This window comes from Odocoileus virginianus, unplaced genomic scaffold, assembly GCF_023699985.2.
Source record: "Odocoileus virginianus isolate 20LAN1187 ecotype Illinois unplaced genomic scaffold, Ovbor_1.2 Unplaced_Contig_21, whole genome shotgun sequence".
Taxonomy (NCBI): domain Eukaryota; kingdom Metazoa; phylum Chordata; class Mammalia; order Artiodactyla; family Cervidae; genus Odocoileus; species Odocoileus virginianus.
This window is the reverse complement of record NW_027224338.1, coordinates 874863-899228: the sequence shown is the minus strand read 5'-3', so window position 1 is coordinate 899228 and position 24366 is coordinate 874863. Positions and strand designations below refer to the sequence as shown.

The window sequence follows — 24366 nt, the reverse complement described above, 5'->3', positions numbered from 1 at the left end:
GTCATTTTTAAGAGCTGTACAATATTTCATCATGTAAATATCCCATAACTGAACCAATCCATAAATGTTGGAGATTCAGGTTATTTCCAGTTTCTTAATTGCATAATATCACAATGAATAACCTTATAACTAAATCTTTATGTACCCACTTAGTTATTTCCTCAGGATAAATTCCTGGACATGCAAAAAAGGGAAACCATGATAGATGAATAAATTATGTATATCCATACAGTGGAACACTGCATCTGTTAGTCTGCTCAGTTGTGTCTGACTCTTAAGCACTCCATGGACTATAGTCCACCAGGCTCCTCTGTCCATAGCATTTCCTAAGCAAGAATATTGGAGTGGGTTGCCATTTCCTTCTCCAGGGGATCTTCCCAACCCAGGGATCAAACCCAGGTCTCCTGCATTGGAGGCAGATTCTTTACTATCTGAGCCACCAGGGAAACTCAGTGGAATATTACTCAGTCATGAAAAGGAATGAAGTACTGATACATGCTACAAACATGGATGAACCTTGAAAACATCATGCTAAGTGAAAGAAGCCAGATATGAAAAGGACAAATACTGTATGATTCCACTTACACAAGATGTTCAAAACAGGCAAATCCATAAAGACAGAAAGTATAATGCTGTTGCCAGGGGCTGACAGAAATTGGGAATGGGAAAGGACTGCAAGTGGATATAAGCTTTCTTTTGGTGGTAATGAAAATATTCTGAAATTAGACAGTAGTGATAGCTGCATAAACATGCAAATATACTAAAAAAACCCACACTGAATTGTACACTTTAAAGGGATGAATTTTATCTCAATAAAGCAATTTTTATCTCTAATAAATATTAGATATAAATATTTATTAGAGATAAAATATTATGTCTATATCTCAATAGTTGTTAAAAAGTCTGAGGTCTGTTACTGTTTGGTCAAAGGTTATGCAAAAATTCTAAGCTTTTGATTTTAAAAAATTATTTAAAATGAACTAAAATTAATCATCTTTTGAGAGTGTTCTGAATGTTATGCAACAACTAGTAAGATCACCGAAATAAACAGTTTAACTGAAAATCACCTAGACTGAGACTTAACCTTGGCATAAATATATTAATATCATGAATGCTTATAGCTTTATTATTTATATATTACAAAATCCAGAAAGGACAGAATTCTTTTTGGGGTAACACACACACACACACACACACACACATTTTTTTTACGTGAAAGCATACAACAGTTTTCAATAGTCAATAAGGTTACCTGTAGTGATACCATGCAAAACGCCAGATCCTGGGTCAAGACAGAAATGGCAGAAGGGACATGAGTACCTGGCTCGAAGGGTCATCTCATCTAAAATAAATTACAGTGCTTTTTCAGATTCCCTCTACTGTCTCTGAACAAAATACCACTAAACACCATTTTACTTCCTAAGTAGAACCTTAAAAAAAAAAAGGCTACAAGCAAAGCCTTCAGTGTACATTCTATTTTCCTCTCAGTGCCCTCTTCATTTCAAATGCTGCAATGAACTCACTTTTGCTCTTCACTTCTCCTCTCTGGTTTGCTTCTCTCACGGGCACCTCCTAGGTGGTTCAAGCAAAAAGACCCATCATTGCTCAGCAGTGAGGGCAAGATTAAGCCACAAGTCAAATACCTTCCTGAGACCTTTAACCTTGTCGAATGGGGTGGGAGAGTGATGAAAGCCATTCTGCATACCAGGAAGGTCTAATGTCACAGCCTACAATCTGTCCAAACAGGATGCTTGGATTTTTTTTTTTCTTCTAAATGGTGACCAGGGTGGCTCAAAAGTAGTATTCCTATGATGACACCCTCAAGCCACTCCACACCAAAAGAGAGGGAAAAACAAGCTGGAAAGAGGGAGATAAACTACCTTTGAGAGCTGCCTATATGAATACTTGGGAAGAAATGCCTAGGAAATCCCTGTGAAGAACTTTTACATACCTTGGAGAGGAATAAAGTGTCCACACAACTGGCTAGTCAGGAAAATCGCTGCCAGGAGAATGCAGGTTAGGTTAGGTAAAAGTGGTAGTCATAAGACATCAGGCAAACACAACCAAAGCTTCAGATGCATCTTTAACTACTTTAATAGGTACTAGTCCAAATATTTCTCAGGGGCCAGTCTTTCCGAGAGCCATCAGTATCTTCCCTAGGTTTCTAATCAAATTATATTTTTGAAGTTCCTGTCATTTCTCAGTAGTTTCTAAAGTCATTGTGATACCTGTGAGGTACTTGAGGAAGAAGATTGCATTTTCCCATTAGGTTTAGCCTGTGTACTCCTTTAATACAATTTTTACTTACTTTTATGAGGCATCGTTCAAAGTGCTTTACTTAAAAAACTAGTACTGGGAAGACCCAGAGGGATCAGGTGGAGAGCGAGGTGGGAGGGGGGAACGGGATGTGGAATACATGTAAATCCATGGCTGATTCATGTGAATGTATGACAAAAACCACTACAATATTGTAAAGTAATTAGCCTCCAACTAATAAAAATAAATGGAAATAATTAATTAATTAATTAATTAAAAACTAGTAATTATACAGTCCAGTGCTTAGGATTTCAAGCTTCCACTGCAGGTTCGATCCCTGGTCAGGGAACTAAGATCTCACATGCCTAGCAGTACAGTCAAAAATTTAAAAAGAAGAAAAAGAAACAAACAAAAAACAAACTAGTAATTATAGAATCAATCAATAAAGTAATGAGAGGCAGGTTTAGAGCATCCGTGCAATGGCATCTGATAGGGAAGATGTTTTACCAGACAAAGAAGCTAACCCTCAGGAAGCTGGACAATACCAGAAAGAACACATAGTATCCAATCATGCCAGGTGATGTAAGACTAAAACGATGAAACCAGTGTTGAAGACGGGAGCCCCAGCGTACTCATCTTCCTTTCTTTAGGCTATCTCATTGTGAACATCATAGGGTTGACGAAAAAAAAATCTCGATCTTTTGGTTTTATAATGTTTGTTCATGGGCCTCTGGCCACTGGAACTACAAACACTTACCTTCAGAACTGGCTCAGAGGCCTCTTGCAAGGTACACACAGGACAATCACAAGGTACATCCTCTTATCTCTCAAGGAAACAAAAGAAGATTTAAATTGTTCTCTCTTCTACTTTTCTGTATAAACATTTTCATCATTAAAATGCATTAAATTCTTTCCAGAGTCTGTAGTCATTTTTGTGCTACCATATATGCATGCAACTGTAATAATGCTTATTCAATGTTAAAACTGAGCTTCCCTGGTGGCTCAGATGGTAAAGAATCTGCCTGCAATGCAGGAGACCCAGGTTCAATCCCTGGGTCAGGAAGATCCCCTGGAGGAGGAAATGGCAACCCACTCCAGTATTCTTGCCTGGGAAATCCCAAGGACAGAGGAGCCTGGTGGGCTACAGCCCATGGGGTCTCAAAGAGTTGGACATGACTGAGCATAAAGCTGGCTAGCTAAAATGCTAAAATTATGTTTCTTCTCTCTTAGTTCTCTACCAATGACAAGTTGTTAATGGGTGGATTTCTGTGAGTGAAATGCATAGAAACACCTGAAGAAAAGTGTGGACATTATAGTTATATGGAAATCAATTTAACACACTTGATCTAAGGACCAAAAGCACCTACTTGGTTACTTGCGAGTGCAATTTCAGTCAGCCAATCAACAAACATTTTCTGAGCTCCTTCTATGACCAGGCCCTACGCTAGGTGCTGAGGACACAAATGAGACATAGTCTAAGCCCTGGAAGTAGTCACGGTGTATGGAAACAGCACCAGACCAATGGATCCCTACAGATCTATTCTAGAAAACAGTCGACCTTCCAATCAAAGAGACTCATTTTTGACTTCAGCTAGTATTATAAATAGGAACTGCTCATGGGAATTTTGCCACCTCTGTGAGGTGGCCTATTATTCCCTTTTTGGGTAGCTTAGATTGCTGGCAAGTTATTGCCTGACTTGAGAAAGCTGTATCTCCCTATAACTCTTCTCCATCAATCCTAGTGTGCCTCCTCCCACACCAAAACCACACACACACACACACACACACACACACACACACACACACACTAGCTTAATTCTATTGGACTTGAGAAAACTTCATGCTTTTCACCTGAGCCAACATGGCTCCCTGAAACTCTCATTCCCCAACCTAAAAAATTATAGGTCTCTCAACTTTTTCTTATGTAATGTGATTCTGAGTCCCTCTGCCATTCCTTATTAAAGTAATTCCAGGTAGCAGCAGATAGAGTTATTTAGAAGGTTGATAGTTGGGCCCCAATAAAAATTTACAAACCTATTTTGATGGTGGAAAAGGGATGCATTAGGTCCTCAAATAATAGGGCCCCAGTTTGTGGTCTTTATGATCAAGTATATATTATCAAGGATAATAATTCATATCCTGCTAATGTACAGCAAATCACATTAGAGCTTCAGCTTTAGCAAGGTCTTGAAACTGAACACACGCTCACAGCACAACTCAAAAGCATGAATTTTTTTAAAAAGCAATCTGTATATTCATCTCAATCAGGTCTCCTGATTACTGCTCACTGGCAAGAGAAGTTTCTGTCCTTGCTAAGTTTCTGCTCCCCTAACTTTTCACTCTATATAAAAACTTCCAGTTACAGTTATTAAAGATGCAAAAGCCAATCATCCCCATGAATTTAGGGTGTGAACAGAGAATCACAATGCTTCTCCAATCCAATATGTTTTTTAGATAGAAGAAAGTGAGCCTTAGGGAAAGTGACTTGTAAGTGGCAGAGCCCTGACTAGAACTCAAGTTTCATGACTTTTCTCTGTTTTCTATCAAAATGCATCTAAGTTTAAAAAAAAAAAGTCTGCAAAAAACATCAAGAGACATAATTCAACTAATAGTGGTGTCTTGGGAAAAAAAGGTTCCTGGTGACCAAAGTTGTATGCAATGAGTTTGGGTCTGTTCCACCTTACCACCACCACCTTTTCCTCTTTTCAGCAGCTCCCTGTAAATGTGTGTTTCCTGTATCCACCTAAGGCAACAGAGGACACTAAGTTTGTAAACAAAATCAGACTCAGATAATATTTACTGGATATCCACTAAGTGCTAGGCACTTTCACACACAGGATCTCATTTATTCTTCATAATAACTCAGTGAAGTAGGTGCTACTATGCCCGTTTTCCAGATGAACCACTGGAGTTCAGCTCAGAGAAACCACATAGTACAGTCAGGACTCAAAGCCAGAACTTTCAACTCCAAGTCCAGTATTCTCTCTGATACTTTCTCTGTGTCCCTTTTAATAACTTTGATGGTTAGGATGGTATTGATGGTCTACTCGATTCAAGTTCTTTCTTACTTGCTTCACAAATTGATTTTAAGCTTTATCGGGTTGAAATTCTAAAAGATCCAACTTTTAGCACTCTTCTTTGCATATTAGACTATGATGGTATCCTGCCTACAGAAGCAGTCAGGACAGGAAGGTTTCCCCTCAGGTTTCTGCAGACTATAAGAAAACTTACAGCCTGAACAAGGGAGAGATGAGGTAGTCTTATCTAAACATGCTGTTGTAAATGGTGTCAGGAAGCCCTGAGACAAATAAAATAATTGGGTTCATCTTTTAGAAGGTCCATATCACTTTGGCCTCAAATAAACCTTGACACTGAAGCAGGAATACCAGGCAACCACAAAGGCCATTTATATCTCCAGGTTACTATAAAAAGGAAAGAGCAAGTTTCCTAATCCAGACATTGAAATGCTAGGTTGTAGCCTCCTGTTTGTAACCAATGAGTATTCACAGGACAGGTGGGTAATGGAGAATGAACATTCCCTCCCAGCATTTTTAATTAACTGGTTGTTGGATTTATTGGTCAGCTCAGTGGGAAATCAGAACCTACTACTTGGCGGCTATTTTTATAGCCTTCTGGAGTTGGGTTGCCTTAGTACAGACACCTGGCACCATTCCTAGAAGGGGTTAGATCTGTATTTTTCCCTTTTAAATAGCAACCAGTGAGTAAATTTGAGCATTCCAGGCATCTGGCTAGTAATCCAATATAATAAAGGTACCCCTTCCCTTTCCACTTTGGTAATATAGCCTATGCACCACCAGTTTATCCCTTCATATCCAGCAGCAGGTCAGTGGCAAAGAAAGTGTAGTTAAAATACAAAGTAAACTCCGTAAAACCTGAGAAGCAAGGGGGCTGTATCCATCATCAATACGTTTATAAGCTATAAAACCAGAGTAAGTAGTCTTTGAATAAACAACAGTTGATCTTATCAACTCTAAATTCCTCAACTCAGAGTTTCAGCTCATTTCCTCTTTGTCTTCCTTCAGATGAAGCACTGTTTAGAAAAAAAAAAAAAAAAACAGTCTTTTGCCATCGGACCTCTTTTTACAGCATACATTAACAATTTCCGAGTAGATATTTGGGTGGCAAATTGTAACCCAATACCTATTTTGCAATAAAACTACCACAGCATTAAATTGACATAATAGAGACAGAAATTCTATTCAGTCAAGTTTTGGTCATGCAGGCACTCACTTTAATGCAGGAGATGAATTAAGCTCATCCTTGGGAAATCCAAGGGTAATGACTGAAACACAATGTGATTGAGCTAATTATCAACCAGGTGTGCTTTAAGGAGTTGATGGTTCAATCTATTACTGCTAAGTGCACAAGCCTTTTTTGGGGAGGCGTTTATGAGAGCAGCTCAGACACTGCAACTTCTCAGAGGGCAAACGACAACGTTTCTGCAGATGTTGCATTATGTTTGCTCAACCTAAATCTTGCCCAACCACCAAGGCCAGCTCAAGAACCTGGAAACTTTTCCTGACTGTTCAAGGCCCCAGGGAGCTGGCCAACCCCTGGAGCCCACTGGAAGTCGCCATCTATAAGCAACTGGCCTATACGGTCTTGTAACAAGAGTCAAATTTTCATTTGTATATGTCTGGTCTTCTCAGCTAAATAAACTGCTCAGAGGCACACACATGTTTTTTTGTCTCCCCCATGATGTCTGACCTTGTTAAGTATTTGCAGATTAAGGTCTTCTGCATGAAAAGTAACTTTTTAAATACTTACACACTGCTGTATGGCTATTTCTTACATTTGTTTGTCTCTGTAAATGGAGTTCTGTATATGAAACATAAACTGGTTCATTATAATGAACATCAGTCTCCACAGTGTGGGACATGGAGCTTGGTGTGCATTGACCTCCTGCTACTTCCCTGGGGCCACATCTACCTTCTTACAATCATCCTCTGTTCCTTCTTCCATTGTTTTTTTTGCTATTTCCTGCATTCATATACCTCCTTTTTCTCCTCCTTGTTCCAGTACCTCAAGGAGCCTGGCATTCCCAGGTACAATCAACCAACTCCAGCACCTGTTTCTTCTAAGTTGTCAAAGTATGTCTTCTTCAAACTGGATATCAGTCTTCTTCAGTGAATTCCAGTACTCTATATTATAGGATCTCAGAGAATAGAGACTAAATCCAGGCCATCACTGTAGGTAAAATCTACCTCCTACCCTCCATCATGACCCAAACCTAGTTCAAGGAATGTTCAATAAACAGTTTGACTGAACTTCAGGATTCTAGGCTGCCTACCAGCTATTGGAAGATCCTTATTCTCTGAGTGGCTCTTTTTTTTTCCATTTATTTTTATTAGTTGGAGGCTAATTACAACATTGCAGTAGTTTTTGTCATACATTGAAATGAATTAGCCATGGATTTGCATGTATTCCCCATCCCGGTCCCCCCTCCCACCTCCCTCTCCACCCGATCCCTCTGGGTCTTCCCAGTGCACCAGGCCCGAGCACTTGTCTCATGCATCCAACCTGGGCTGGTGATCTGTTTCACCCTAGATAATATACATGTTTCAATGCTGTTCTCTTGAAACATCCCACCCTCGCCTTCTCCCACTGAGTCCACAAGTCTGTTCTATACATCTGAGTCTCTTTTTCTGTTTTGCATATAGGGTTATCATTACCATCTTTCTAAATTCCATATATATGTGTTAGTAAAAATATGGAACGCTTCACGAATTTGCATGTCATCCTTGTGCAGGGGCCATGCTAATCTTCTCTGTATCGTTCCAATTTTAGTATATGTGCTGCTGAAGCGAGCACCTCTGAGTGGCTCTTAAACAAGTGAATTGACTAACAGTCTACTGGTTATTAGACGCCTCACAGACTAAGGCATAGAAACAGAACACACACATGCCAACTGACCTATGGAGAGCTAGTCCAAGTATTCAAGCAGGCATTCTCCTGGCAGAGACTTCTTTGGGTTTTGGCACAGGGAAACTTCAATACTTGAATGTTAAATGTTGAATTTACATTTAAAAGATAACAGTCAATCAAATATTTATTGACTGCCTGGCACATACAGGGCCCTGTGCAAAAAGACTATATTTAAAAAAAGGATGTGTTTTCAACAAAGTAATAACGATCAAGCGATGGTAACAATTACTAAACATCAACTCTACACTTGTTCTTAAGAGTCCAAGGCCATCCAGACAGACTAGTGGTGGGGCCTGAGAAAATACCTCACTCCATGTGGAAGGTCTAGAGATTAAACCAAGCAGAGGTACAAGGCTTCATCTTCTTTAAACATTTTACCAACCATCACTGAAAGCCAATTTCCTTCTTGAATGCTCTTCCAACAAAATGACAAGGAGGAGGAAGGAAACAGATCCCAGGATATCAGATCTTACCTAGGACTATTTTAAAGGTCCTCTAAGGGTTCCCCATTTGCTGGAATCTTCTCTCGTGGAGATCCCTCTGCTCAGTTACCATCCATGTTCTTCTGCTAGCTTGCTGAATTGGGCAAAGCAGGCTCCCAATCAAGTTTCAACTGGCCAAAGTTGTCAAAGAACAAACTACTTACACAAAAAAGCCCACCAAGTACCATCCAGAAGGAAAACGGGAATTTTTTCCCAAAGTGGGATACATTTTTTAAGGTAAATTATGTTCTGTATTGTCCATCTCTCTCTCTCTCTTTGGAATAATATATTGTTAAATTGTTTATAAATACAATCACATAGGTTTTGCAGGAGTTTCTGTTTGAATCAAACCAACTCCTGTCAACATACCATAATATAAATCCGCTGAAAGAACCATTTCTATGATAGATGTATTCAAAGGATGTGAAATGCTATCTTTTAATAAAAAATTAAGTAAAAGTCAAATAATTCTGATTTCTTAAAGAGGGTATAGCAAAAAGGCTTAGAAGACATTAACCTGAGTGCATTTTTATACCAAATATTTACTCACTTAATATTAGAGCGGTTTTTAATTTAGAAACATTCTTAAAAACAAGCACCAACTTTTTTTTTAAGCACCAACTTTTTATTTCACCAAAGCAAGTAATTTGTTCATTTGTATATGAACACACATACACACACGTATTTTAAATTTGTCTCCATTTTTGAGTTACAGCTACTTATCTGAAAGGAAAACAAAAGGTAGTTCCTTTTTCAGAAATGTGAGGTACATGATTTTAAGAAAGCCACTACCCCTAGGAATATCAAAATGTCTTTCCTCATTGGAAATAAACTGATAGAGCAAAGTATTGGGTATCTCCAGGATTCTGGAGCTAGTTGTATAACCAGAAAGAAGTCATTTAGTCTCTCTCAGTTTAGGTATGTTAGAGCCATGCCTAGCAAAGAATACTGTCAAAATCTACTGTTTAACTTTACCCAGAGTTGGGCCAGAGGATGTATAAGATCCTTGTGGTTTCTAAAAATCATGCATGAAGATGCCATCTAAAATATAAGGACCTATTTTAAAATATCTTGTATCTGAACCCTACTAATTTGTTAGGTAACAGAAACTATAGTGATATTTCATAGTAAGCTCCTCTTAAAAGGAAGAGAGTTTTAAGGGTATTTTAAGACATTTCATTGCTATTTTTCCTTATTTTTTCTATATTTAAAAAAGCTTCCATAATACAAATATAATTTTTATTCTCATAAAAAGTAATTCTCTCTATATTGGCACGTGGAATTAGAGGTCAAAGATGGTAGTAAAGAACATTTTATTTTTCTGAGTATAAAATTATAAATCTGCATTACAGAAAGTTTAGAATATATAATACAAAAAGGAAATGTTTCATGAATCCACCAAAAATAGTTTCCATTAATATTTTAGTACATTCCTTATAGTATTTTCTCTATGTGTATTATAAATAGTCAACTGGGATCAGATCTATTATTCCATATTTAACTTTTTCATGTGTATTATTTTGTGAGTACTTTTCAGACACTAAAAATATGTGAAAACACCATTTTAATGGCTTTATCATAGTGTACTCTACACAACCAATCCAAATGGTTCACTATTACAAATAATGCTGTAATGAACTCCTATACAAATGTCTTTGTGCACATCTCAGGTACAACTGAACTTGCATCTCCTTGCAGCAACTCACTGCCCTAGAAGGAAAGAGCAACCCTGTGGGAAGCCAAGAGGGAGCTAAGCTGCCCCATTCCCACTCCTCCCCTTTTTTACTTGCCTTTCTACTATTCAGTTTTCCTCTCCCTCACTGGGTTAAATCTGGCTCTGGATTCAGAGTGATTCTAACTCCGCTGCACTGGGCAGAAGTGGTTGAGGAGACAGGCTAACAGACACAAGGGTGCAGCTGGAAAAGAAGGCACCAATGACCTGGCCCCCAGGGCAATTCTCTCTCTGGCTGGTGATGTGAACAGCACTAGACACCAGACAAGAAGTGACTGCTTTTCCTAGCCTGGGTCAGGATGGCAAAGGGACCACAAGCTCTCCATCAACATAGCCGCTTAGCCTCAGGCAATAGCCATGCCATTACTGGCTCTGGGCTTCCGGGGTGGCTCAGCAGTAAGAATCCACCTGCAATGCAGGAGATGCAGGAGACTCAGGTTTGATCCCTGGGTTGGGAAGATCCCCTGGAGAAGGGCATGGCAACCCACTCCAGTATTCTTGCCTGGAGAATCCCATGGACAGAGGAGCCTGGCGGGCTACAGTCCATGGGGTCTCTTTGAGACATGAGTCAGACAAGGCTGAAGTCACAGAGCAGGCATGCATGTCATTACTGAAGTGCAAATTCCCAACGCAATTCAGGGGACAGAATAGAAGTACAGCTGAAGGGCTTCAGAAAAAAAACTCAATATACTAGAACCTGAAAGTAAACATTAGTACTCTCATCAACATCCAGTTTATTTTTTCTGATCTATCTGACATAATTTTTTCTTTGACTTCGTGGAGCCCTGTGTTTCTTACAGCATTTCTTCCTTTGGCCAAAAATGGTTTGACATCAAGGTATGTCACCGGACTGCATACAGCTTGTTAATAAAGGAATTATTCTGTAAAACACAGTTTCTCCTTGCAGAGCATTGCAAACTAATTGGGAACAAGAAAGGAAAATACAAGGAAGGACTAGAGAATGATAAAATGAAGCAGTGAGACTATTGTCAGACTAGAATTTAGTGCTCTGAGAAGTCAGACATGGCAAAGAGCAATGAAAATGGATAGTCTCTGGCTACCCAGAGACAGGGAGGATGTTCCTAAGATTAAGAAAACCACCAAAGAGGGAATGCACCCCCATCAGTAATCAATCTAGCATATCTACCCCCACAGACTCAAATGATGCTGAAACGGCAGGAGGCAGTTGGGCAAAATATGCTGGCTAGGCTACTGGCTCAAATCTGGTTTATCACTAAAAGCCTTAAGAGGCTGCATTCTAGAGGTAGGAAGGACCCAGATACTTCAAAGAGAAAGCTAAGCCCTTGATGAAGCAGCACTAAATAAGCAGCAATAAAAAAAGAGAACTAACAACAAGCATTGGGGCCTAGATCTGTATAAAAACAAAAATAAAGAAAAATAGCCTTTCCTGAAAGAAAGTTGACATCCAAGTGCAAATGGCCTCCAGGGTACCTTTCATTTGCTTTCCGGCCATTTGTACATGACCTTATGCACACGGTAAAGAAAGCAAATTTACCACATCATCTTCACCCCATGGGGTACCATCTGCTCCTTTCAAAATAAATTTTCCCCTATCCTCACCAAGCACCAATATTTCACATGTTTAACTATCAGGAGACACTTACTTATTCTTAAAAACATTTTATTAAAAAAAAAAACAGGGGTTGAAAAATCATATAATCAAGAAGCCCATTTCAAAGGAAAGTTGGAGCAATGGAAAGAGTGCATCTTCCACTTAGTTTTGCCAACATATTTTGGACATCCTGGGGGAAAACATTCATAAAATTGTGCTGTTTCTGCCATAAATCACTCCAATAGAATTCTTTCTGAATTATCCTCTATCTATATAGAGATCAAAGACTCACCTCCTCTTCCCCCACTAAAACGACCTACAGTTCCAATGGAGTCATCTGCAGGCAAATGATCTAGCTATTATTAACACTTGCCAGACCAACAAGACTCTAAAGTTAACTGCAGTTGAAGGGAAAGGAGTTTGTTTTGTTTTTTTTTTTTCATTTATCTTTATTAGTTGGAGGCCAATTACTTTACAATATTGTAGTGGTTTTTGTCATACATTGACATGAATCAGCCATGGATTTACATGTATTCCCCATCCCGATCCCCCCTCCCACCTCCCTCTCTACCCGATCCCTCTGGGTCTTTCCAGTGCACCAGGCCCGAGAAAGGAGTTTTGAAGTACATACTGTTCTTTCAAGTAATCCAGATCCCCGTTTAAATATACTCATCCCTGGATCACAGCTTCAGATTATCAAGTGGAAAATCTCTTGTCAGTATCAACCAACCTAGGACATCTTACAAGAAAATTCATATCAAATCCATTCTTAAATACTTTCTATTTTGGGGCTCTATAGACATCTCAATTCAATGCCGAATGAAAATTTTCTTTTAACAGAGATTTGATGTTTAAAAAAAACCCAAAGGAAGTGACCAATTCTGAAGAATAGTTTGCTTCCCACTGAGACAGAAAAAAAGGGGATACAAGAAAATAAGAAGAAAGTATTTTTAAATAAGAGGAGGGAAAACACTAGAGATGGAGAAAAAAGAATGAAACACAGGCAAGGAAGAGAAATAAGTTATCAAATTCATCTGCAAGCAGGCCTTAGGAAGCATCACTACTAACAAAGCTAGTGTAGGTGATGGAATTCCAGTTGAGCTATTTCAAATCCTGAAAGATGATGCTGTGAAAGGGCTGCACTCAATATGCCCAGCAAATTTGGAAAACTCAGCAGTGGCCACAGGACTGGAAAAGGTCAGTTTTCATTCCAATCCCAAAGAAAGGCAATGCCAAAGAATGCTCAAACTACCACACAATTGCACTCATCTCACACGCTAGTAAAGTAATGCTCAAAATTCTCCAAGCCAGGCTTCAGCAATACGTGAACCATGAACTTCCAGATGTTCAAGCTGGTTTTAGAAAAGGCAGAGGAACCAGAGATCAAATTGCCAACATCTGTTGGATCATAGAAAAAGCAAGAGAGTTCCAGAAAAATATCTATTTCTGCTTTATTGACTATGCCAAAGCCTTTGACTGTGTGGATCACAATAAACTGTGGAAAATTCTGAAAGAGATGGGAATACCAGACCTGCCTCTTGAGAAACCTATATGCAGGTCAGGAAGCAACAGTTAGAACTGGACATGGAACAATGGACTGGTTCCAAACAGGAAAAGGAGTACACCAAGGCTGTATATTGTCACCCTGCTTATTTAACTTATATGCAGAGTACATCATGAGAAAGGCTGAACTGGATGAAGCACAAGCTGGAATCAAGATTGCCTGGAGAAATATCAATAACCTCAGATATGTAGATGACATGTCCCTTATGGCAGAAAGTGAAGAAGAACTAAAAAGCCTTTTGATGAAAGTGAAAGAGGAGAGTGAAAAAGTTGCCTTAAAGCTCAACATTCAGAAAACTAGGATCATGGCATCTGGTCCCATCACTTCAAGGGAAATAGATGGGGAAACAGTGGAAACAGTGTCAGACTTTATTTTGGGGGGCTCCAAAATCACTGCAGATGGTGATTGCAGCCATGAAATTAAAAGACGCTTACTCCTTGGAAGGAAAGTCATGACCAACCTAGACAGCATATTAAAAAGCAGAGACATTACTTTGCCAACAAAGGTCCGTCTAGTCAAGGCTATGGTTTTTCCAGTGGTCATGTATGGATGTGAGAGTTGGACTGTAAAGAAAGCTGAGTGCCGAAGAATTGATGCTTTTGAACTGTGGTGTTGGAGAAGACTCTTGAGAGTCCCTTGGACTGCAAGGAGATCCACCAACCAGTCCATCCTAAAGGAGATCAGTCCTGGGTGTTCATTGGAAGGACTGATGTTGAAGCTGAAACTCCAATACTTTGGCCACCTCATGCGAAGAGCTGACTCATTGGAAAAGACCCTGATGCTGGGAAAGATTGAAGGCAGGAGAAGGGGACGACAGAGGATGAAATGTTTGGATGGCATCACTGACTCAATGGACATGAGTTTGGGTAAACTCCAGGAGTTGGTGATAGATAGGGAGGCCTGGCATGCTGTGGTTCATGGGGTCGCAAAGAGTCAGACATGACTGAGTGACTGAACTGAACACGTGTGTGCTAAGTCGCTTCAGTCATGTCTGATTCTTTGCGACCCTATGGACCATAGCCCGCCAGGTTCCTCTGTCCATGGGATTCTCCAGGCAAGAATACTGGAGTGGGTTGCCATGCCCTCCTCCAGGGGATCTTCCCGACCCAGGGATCAAACCCATGTCTCTTATGTCTCCTGCACTGGCAGGTGGGTTCTTTACCACTAGCGCCACCTGGGAAGCCATCTGCTTAATAGTGTTTCATTATTCTTAATATGTAATATACAAGAAAACAGAGAAGAAAATTAATTCCACAGAAATAGATATACATGCTATGCAGAACTCTAAGACACACACAAAAAAACAGGATTATCAAATCTGAACATGTATAAAAACTCTATTGTCTCTTGAAATCTAGACTGTCTTCAAACATTCTGAACATCCTCAGTGAAACTGGATCTGTTATTTACCTCTGATAGAATCCTGATCCCTGCCACCCACAACCACCAACATTACAGACCAAATTTAGAACCATTTCATTTTCTGAGGTCTGCATGGTCCGTTTTTTAAAGTAGAAATGAAGGGGAAAATGATAATGCAAGAGACTCAGGGACCAAGACTCTCATTAGAGGAAGAGGCAGGGCCAGGCTGCATTAATATGGAGCCCACAATGAAGTTTGTATCAAACGTGCCTGTGAACATTTCTTCTTTGTAGAAGGTAAACCGTGTGTTAAATTAAACAACGGATATTGGAAAACCTACTAGTAATTTTGATAGAGGAAAACTGGATTGAATTGAATGTCTATAGTCATGGGTTAGTGCAAATTACTTGTAATGGATGCATTTTTACAGTATACAGAGGTCTGACAGCTTGAACTTTCATACATCTGAGCAATATATAAATATCCATTAGAACAGATTTTGATTTAACAAGATAATACCTGATATCCAGATTCTTCCAGTACACATCAAGCCACTCAATCTTATCCATTTGCAATCAATCTCTCATTCTTCCCTCCTCACATCCAGGAGCCAGTCATTCAAGACTTTATTAAGTGCCTGTTACTACAAGGCACTTTTTCATGTCCATTTACAAAAGGTACCTGGCTCTTTAGAATCTGAGATGCTTATTATTTCCTTTGTAAGAATTGTATCATCTTTTATTTGTAAAGTTCATTAACACACCCTTGATCCAAGTGTGCCTAGTATATATTTAATTTATGTGCTTTGAATGAAAGTGAATTAAAATTAATTTTAATTAAATTTAGAATTATAATCCATTTTGCTTTGAAGTTGTTTGGATTTTCTTTTTCCTCACAGTTTCTGAATGCCCTTGATATAACTGGTGACATGCAGGAGAACTGAAGGCCTAGACTCTATGGATCTATTCCTAGGTATTATAGGACTCATTATAAATTCTCTTTGATATAAAAATGATTTTTAAAAAAAGAAATTTAGAAAATGCAAAAAAGAAGACAAATGCAAAAGTAATTTCAGTCTGATAATCTCACACTGAACAACAGCCACTTTGGATATTTTAGTATAAGACTTTCCAGGATTTTTCTCCATATAAGTTTAGTTTTATTTATTTTCATGCACTTGTATCATATTATATGCACAGCTTTATATCCTGTGGAAACTATAAACTTTAATGGCTTTATAACCTTGTATCAAAGGGACATATCACATTTTATATAACCATTCACTTCTCTGTTATTAAATACTTTGTTGTTTGAAATATTTTTGTTATCAGAAAACACCTCTGTTCATAAGGCTTTTTTTCCTGTATTCAGGACGGTTTTCATAGGAGAAAGTCCCAGAAGTAGAACTGTTGGATCAAACTATGAATATTTTCAGGCCCTTGATAATACAAATTGCCAAATTGCTGTTCCAAAAGGGTTGTACCAGAAATGCATGACTGTGTCCATTTAACTAAACCCTCACTGGCAGTGCATATTATTTTTTATCCACTCTTTCCTTTGTTGTTGTTCAGTCGCTCAGTCATGTCTGACTCTTTTCAACCAATGCCATGGAAAGACCACCATGGATTCTTCCCCTAATCTGCAAGTGAAAAAATGATATCTCATTGTTTTCATTTGTATCTCCTTGATACTAGTGCCTGAACTGTAACTTAGTTTTGAAAATGCTCCTTTTGGAGAGAGTGCATTTTCAGGATTTCTGTTACAACAGACATGCAAATCTAGTATTAGATCCTAGCAGAAGGCAAAAGAAAATGACTAAAGGAGAATCATTCAAAAACTTTTAGGGACTTTGACATTACTTTTCTGTTCATTTAATGACTATAGATGCCAGGCATTATAGTTCTTTATCCATTTTCCCCCAGCTGTACATAAGGTGTCACACTTGGAAATTTAACTCCATCATTCTGTAAGCATTGCTGGGGACAGACCTTATCATCAAACACAGTACTGGACCAACCGATGTCACAGTGAACAAAGACTCTAACAAAACCCTAGTCTAGTGCAAAAGGCAAGGGGGTTGTCCAGAGGAATGTGGAAGTACACAGCCATGAAACCTAACCAATACTTGAAGGGTCTAAGCTGAGGCTTAAAGCAAAAGCTGACACTCCCCCACCCCACCCTTCAGGTCCTTCTTTCAACCATTTCTCATGTGATAGGATTTTCAGACCCATCCTGGTCACTGTCTTCTGGATACACTCAACTTTGTCAATGTTCGTAAAATGTGGTGACTATACTTGAACATAATACTCCAGATGTGGTCTGATCAGCACACATGCTTCTAATACAGCCTAAAATTGTTTGGCTTTAAAAAAAAATAAGCTACACCACATTGTTGGCTCATATTAAACTTGTGATCAGCTAAATCCCCAAGAACTTTTTACATAAACTGCTGCCAAGTCACATCTCTCATATCCTGTACATATGCAATTTTTTAAACCTAAATTCAAGACTTTACATCTATCACTGTTAAATTTCATCTTGTAGGTTTTGACCTAGAGTTCCTACAAGCTGAGGTCATTTTAAATCTGGATTCTGTCATCCTATATATTAAACTATGCCACCCAGCTTTACGTTATCTGCAAAGTGAAAAGCCGGTCTTTGTCATCAATTGTGATTAAGACTTTGCTCCATTAAGGTGGGGGCCATGATACGGACACCTTTGTACCCCTCACAGTACTAAGTAGGGTGCCTTAAACACAGTAGGTGCTCAGTATTTGTTGCGTGCACAAATGCCCAGGCAGAGGTAAAACAGTCCTGTGGCCCTTCACTAAAACATCTTCCTCCAGGTTGACGCTGAATCTGTTGCTCAACTAGCTGTGAATTTGCCTAATTACTGGTTATGCAGTCAAATTTCACAATCTTATGCACAAGATATTACAGAAAACTTTCAAATGTTTTGCTAAAATCCAGACATCCTGTATTTATGTTTGACATTCTGGCACAGTTGTTAGGATGCAGACAGCACGACGCAGCCATGAAAAAAACAGACTACTAGGGGCTGTTTATCATTTCCCTCCCTGACACTTTCTCCTCAATCCTTACCCAGATTATGGGGGAACTTCCATTTTCTACTTTCTCCTATATGAATATTCTTGAATATTCAGTCCTTGTATGCCTTTAGGTTCTTTACATTACAGAGGAAATTTTTTAAAAATAATTTTACATTAAAAACTACACTGACAAAGTGAGAAACTCATACATTTTTTATTAAAAAAAAACTAGATGTATATTTAGGTTTATTAGCTTTTGAAAGAGGATAAATCTCAAAAGAGCCTACACAGTCCTATTCCTTCAAAAGAACCTATCAAAGTTTACAATTTTTAAAATGGCAGAAACATATAGTATTTTACATGGAATATTAATGAGAGCACTGACAGACAGTGACTTAAGGCAACAGTGAAGTCTGGGTCTGAGACTATAGGACTATATTGTCACCCAAATATCCTTCCCCACTCCATTCCTGTCCCTTGAAAGTTTGGAATCAGAGATTTTAAGAAATAGACTGTTTAAGAAATAAAAGAATTCTCAGAGAATGAGCAGATAATGTGCCCAGCATGATTAATGGCCTTTCAAAGATGAGCAAGTGTGGGAAACACATGACTCCTGGCAATGTGTGCTTTGCCTGCCAGATGGTGCCTGACCCTCCACCCCATCCTTCATCCCTTTTTGGAGCTTTACCCCATCCATGACACCCATTCCATCTTTGACCTCCTCTCCTACCTCGTCCCTGATCTCCACCCTCCAGGCTAAGGGATGAGGTGAAGCTGAGGGATGGGGTGAGGATGCCTGTTTTGCACATTACTTGGTAATTTTTAAAAGGTAGCTGGACATTTTACTAGTTTGTCTTGTAGGCTTTTGCAGAAGTCCCCCCTCCCCACCCATGTTAAAATGGTCTTGTCAAAAAGCTCCCAGCATCAAAAGAACTGATCAAAGCAAGTGTGTCCAAATGCCATATAACTACCTAAATGATGGAATGAAAGAAGTACCTGAGAATTAGAAGATTTGAGTATATGTTTATGATTTCTACCAATCATTTGGCAGACCTTGGGAAATTCTATTCCTAATCTGAGTCTATCTTCCTTGTAAATGGAAAGTTTGGGCTAAATGATCTTCATAGTTCTTTCTCAAGCTATGATTCTCAGATGCCTGGTACTGTTATTACTATTTCACTTATAATTATCTTGCCTTTAAGCATCCCTGGGTCAAGGACCACATCTCATACTTCCACAGAAGGCATCACACAATCTGGACCCGTAGTCGGCACTTACCATTTTTCAGTTGAACTGATTTCCCATTTGTGAGCTAAACTGGCTATAATTAGGCTTCTATTCAATAATTTTTCTCTGAAGAGCATATGACAACACAGATAACCTTGGTTGCTGGTCAAACTGTAACCATCAGGCCAAACTCTTTGCTTATAGAACATAAAAATTTACAAGGATGACTGAGAAAATATTGAGCCCCCCCCCCCAAAGTAAATCTGACGCAAGGTCCTCCATGGTAGACCCTGGCCAGACGGACTGATGCTTCCAAGTGATCCCTCCTCTCAACTTCATCACCTCTCCACTGCCCTTGGCCTGAATAGTATATGTTAAGTCAAAGATGAAAAGCACCCTACAGTCCGAGAAGGAAAAAGCAGCCTGGTGAGATATCACTGATATTTTACATCCTAGGATAAAGCTTTTCTTACAAACTAAGTATTGCAGTGATTTTTTTCAAAGTAGATTTTACTCCTATCAAACTTTAATTTATGCTAACGACCACAGGGAATGTCATAATAATTCAGAACATTTTAATCTTCTTTTTGCTAAAGTAACAAATTCATTCCACAAGTGTTCATTGAACCCCAAGTACATGCTAGATCCCACTAGTCACTAGTTTGTTCAACTAAATATAGGTTACAATCCTGGAAAACACCATCAGTTTTTTATTTTCTTTTCATGACAGTGATTAAACACCCAGCTTCTCCGATTTTTTAAAAGGTATGCTCCAAGTTCCTTATTAAGAAGACCATTCACCAAAGGCTAATCTGAGTATGTTTCTCTTTTGATACATGTTATTACCATCCTGATCAAGTCTGATTAAAGAGTCATGCCACTGTAATTCCAGACTCCCATTCCTTACTAACAGAAGAAACTGAAGTAAGGAACAGATAACCAAAATTTCTCAATGGGTCTACACTTTCCTTTAGCCTGACTTCATAAGAACGAAATATAAGTGAACTTTTGACCTTCTGTACTGCTTCCATAAAAAAATGATAGCAGCTATGGCAGATTTCTGTTTTTAAATGAAATGGTCACAGAGATGCTAGCTGTACTAGTAAAAACAGCCCAAGTAAAGAATGGCACAGAAAGAATCTGCAATAAGGTCTTGTCACCTGGTGATCCTATTAGTGGACTTCAAAAAGATGTGGAGTTTCTCACTTCTCTGATCCTTAAGTAGTATCAAGTTTAAAATGTTGTCGTATTAGGCAAATACACCACATGCAGAAGAAAGCTGGTCCTCACCAATGGGCATTTGGACCTTCCCTGGTAATCTGTGTGTTTTCAAACTCATGGTCTCAACACATCGGTATGTGCAGATCAGCTGTGAATATGTTTTGCATCAGCTGTTACTAATACTGAACTACCAACATTTGTAAGTAATTTTCTTTTTAAAAAATAGTACATTGAAAGCTGTTCCTATACTACAGAAATACCATCACTAAATCACTCACATTCCAGTAGGCTTTCCAGTCCAAGAGAGAAGAAAGGGGCGGGATTACCGCTGGTACACTGGGAAGTGCGCAGAAGCCAGGCTAGACCAGGTCCCACCTATGGGAGGGACCTACTTGGGGGGTGTATCTTGAGGACTCTAGAAAACACAGCTGGGGCTGAGAATTAAGTTTAACTCTAGGCAGCCCAGAACATGCAGTATTGGAAAGTTATGAGACTTAGCTCTCCTAATAGTTGGGAACTGCTCATCTGTAGGATAGCCTAAACTTTAATTTTCAAGATATGAAGCTGTAATAATTTGGGCTTGGGGGATTTTGAGGGTGTTTTTTTATTGGAGAGGAAGGGCAATATTCCAAAGCAAATACCTGTCTGATTTTCAACTCTCTCAGCCTGCAAGTGATATAACAGAAAGTGGGAGAGTGTCACTGACTTAAAGTCAGAAGGAGTTTGGAGCCAGAGAAGGAATTCTCTTTTGGACCTGCTGAGTTTCAGTTGATGGTAGGAGACTGAATGGAAAAATACAAACACGTGTATCTTATTTGAGCTGGTTTCCTCTTATGTAAAATGGACTTAAGACTATCTGCCTTGAAGAATGTTATGAGAATTAGAGATACCGTAAATAAGTACAGAGCACAATGCCTGACTCTAAAAGACAACTTTTAGTTGAAGCGAAAGACAAAGGAGAAAAGGAAAGATATACCCATCTGAATGCAGAGTTCCAAAGAATAGCAAGGAGAGATAAGAAAGCCTTTTTAAGTGATCAATGCAAAGAAATAGAGGAAAACAATAGAATGGGGAAAACTAGAGATCTCTTCAAGAAAATTAGAGATACAAGGGAATATTTCATGCAAAGATGGGCACAATAAAGGACAGAAATGGTATGGACCTAACAGAAGCAGAAGATATTAAGAAGAGGTGGCAAGAATACACAGAACTATACAAAAAAGATCTTCATGACCCAGATAACCACGATGGTGTGATCACTCACCTAGAGCCAGACATCCTGGAGTGCGAAGTCAAGTGACAAAGGTAGTGGAGGTGATGGAATTCCAGCTGAGCTATTTCAAATCCTAAAAGATGATGCTGTGAAAGTGCTGCACTCAATATGCCAGCAAATCTGGAAAACTCAGCAGTGGCCACAGGACTGGAAAAGATCAGTTTTCATTCTAATCCCAAAGAAGGGCAATACCAAACAATGTTCAAACAACTGCACAACTGCACTCATTTCCCATGCTAGCAAAGTAGTGCTCAAAACTCTCCAAGCCAGTATGTGAACCAAGAAATTCCAGATGTTCAAGCTGGATTTAGAAAAGGCAGAGGAACCAGAGATCAAATTGCCAACATCCATTGGATCATAGAAAAAGCAAGAGAATTCCAGAAAAACATCTACTTCTGCTTCATTGACTACACCAAAGTTTGACTGTGTGGATTGTGACTGTGTGGATCACAACAAACTGGAAAATTCTTAAAGAGATGGGAATACCAGACCACCTTACCTGCCTCCTGAGAAACCTGTATGCAGGTCTAAGAAGCAACAGTTAGAACTGGACATGAAACAATGGACTGGTTCCAAATTGGGAAAGGAATATGTCAAGGCTGTATATTGTCACCCTGCTTATTTAACTTATATGCAGAGTACATCATGTGAAATGCTGGACTGGATGAAGTACAAGCTGGAATCAAGATTGCTGGGAGAAATATCAATAACCTCAGATAGGCAGATAACACCACCCTTATGGCAGGAAGCGAAGAGGCATTGAAGAGCCTCTTGATGAAGGTGAAAGAGGACAGTAAAAAGCTGACTTAAAACTCAACTTTCAAAAAATGAAGATCATGGCATCCAGTCTCATCATTTCCTGGCAAACAGATGAGGAAACAATGACAGACTTTATTTTCTTGGGCTCCAAAATCACTGCAGATGGTGACTGCAGCCATGAAATTAAAAGATACTTGCTCCTTGGAAGAAAAGCTATGATCAACCTAGACAGCATATTAAAAAGCAGAGACATCACTTTGCCAACAAAGGGGTCCATCTAGTCAAAGCTATGGTTTTTCCAGTAGTCATGTATGGATATGAGTGTTGGACCATAAAGAAGACTGAGCACCAAAGAATTGATGCTTTTGAACTGTGGTGTTGGAGAAGACTCTTGAGAGTCCCTTGGACTGCAAGGAGATCAAACCAGTCAATTCTAAAGGAAATCAACCCTGAATATTCATTGGAAGGACTGATGCTGAAGCTCCAATACTTTGGCCACCTGATGCGAAGAACTGACTCACTGATGCTGGGAAAGATTGAAGGCAGGAGAAGGGATGACAGAGGACGAGATGGTTGGATGGCATCACTGACTCAATGGACATGAGTTTGAGCAAGCTCCGGGAAATGGTGAAGGACAGGGAAGCCTGAAGTGCTGCAGTCCACGGTGTCACAAACAGTCAACCTCGACTGAGCAACGGAACAGCAACAACAAAAGAAAAGTTTATTATTAGTCCCTAAGATCTATAGGACTGGGGCATCGGTAAGAAGTGAGAGCTGGAGAATTAATGATATTGAGATAGCGGTTGAAGCCATGAAAATGAGTGAAGAGTCGAGGGGGAAGGGAGACTAAAGACATCCCCTTTCGAGAATAGTCCCATTTGAATGGAAGAGGAAGATTTGTCATCAAAAAGGAGAGAAGGAATGCTCAGAGAGGTGGGAGGGAAACAGATACATGCACTGCCACAAGCCAAGGGAAGAAAAACATTCAAGGGGGAGAAAGAAAAATAAGCCCCAATGAATTCAGTAAAAAGTCCGTCATTGGTAACCTGCAGGGGAGCAATTTTACTAAAGGGGCAGTGGCAGAAGCCAGATTACAAGGTGTTTCAGAATGAGTGGTAAAGAAATGGAGCCAGCAGATATAAAGCACTCACTTGAGAAGAGAAAGTCAATAATATTGCAGTCTGACAGCTGGACTTGGTCCAGACACGCAAGAACAGACTTTAGCCGTAAAGACTTAAATGTGGGATTTTAATATGGAATTTCTGATGGCTGCAGGTATAGAGGGGCCTCCCAAGGGAAAAACACATTCCTACTAAAACTAAATATGGCTTTCATAAGCTCAACAAAGAAAGGCCAACCTTGGTTGTTTCTTAAATCTCCATGGCTTCAAGATAATGCCACTCAATTCTAGGGACTGAGACAGGAGAAAAACAGAACGAAAAATCTAAGAATGTACAAAGATTTGTGAAGAGCCTTCTCTCTTAGGTGGCCTCCCTGCAGAGCTTTTGTTCTCAAAATTCCCAGACCCTCTGAGACTCTTAAGGAGCATAACCCAATCAAGCCTCCTCATGTTAAAGGGAAAAGAAAAGGCTTGCCTATTAACTCCAAACCAATCACTTCCTGCTTCCCTTGTGTTACACAGAGTCCCTATTTTCATTGAGTAAATAAATAACTCCTCAAAAAGCAGAGTATTTTTCGGGAAAAGCTGGTACAGTCCACAAAGCTGATTAGGACTTATTTATTTGAAAGTTTCAAATAAAAGGTATTTCAACTGGTCAGGAATGTTTGAGGACTATTAAGATGTGACGGATTCCCTAGGTAAACATGTCGTACCTCAGGCTTCTTGGAGTCTCTAATCCCTATAACAAGCAAGGTCCTAAATAAGAGAAATAATAATACTAGCTACCATTATTGAGCAAGC

General features: G+C 39.3%; 1 protein-coding gene and 1 non-coding gene across 2 annotated transcripts in view; both read right to left on the bottom strand.

The window, feature by feature from the left end:
- Nucleotides 1-24366, bottom strand: part of GPC3 (glypican 3) — a 443947-nt gene that overhangs the window by 353269 nt on the left and 66312 nt on the right. The gene's annotated exons all lie outside the window — the stretch shown is intronic.
- Nucleotides 7982-8088, bottom strand: LOC139034049 (U6 spliceosomal RNA). The gene has a single exon (XR_011486521.1). It is a non-coding gene; the product is annotated as a U6 spliceosomal RNA (small nuclear RNA).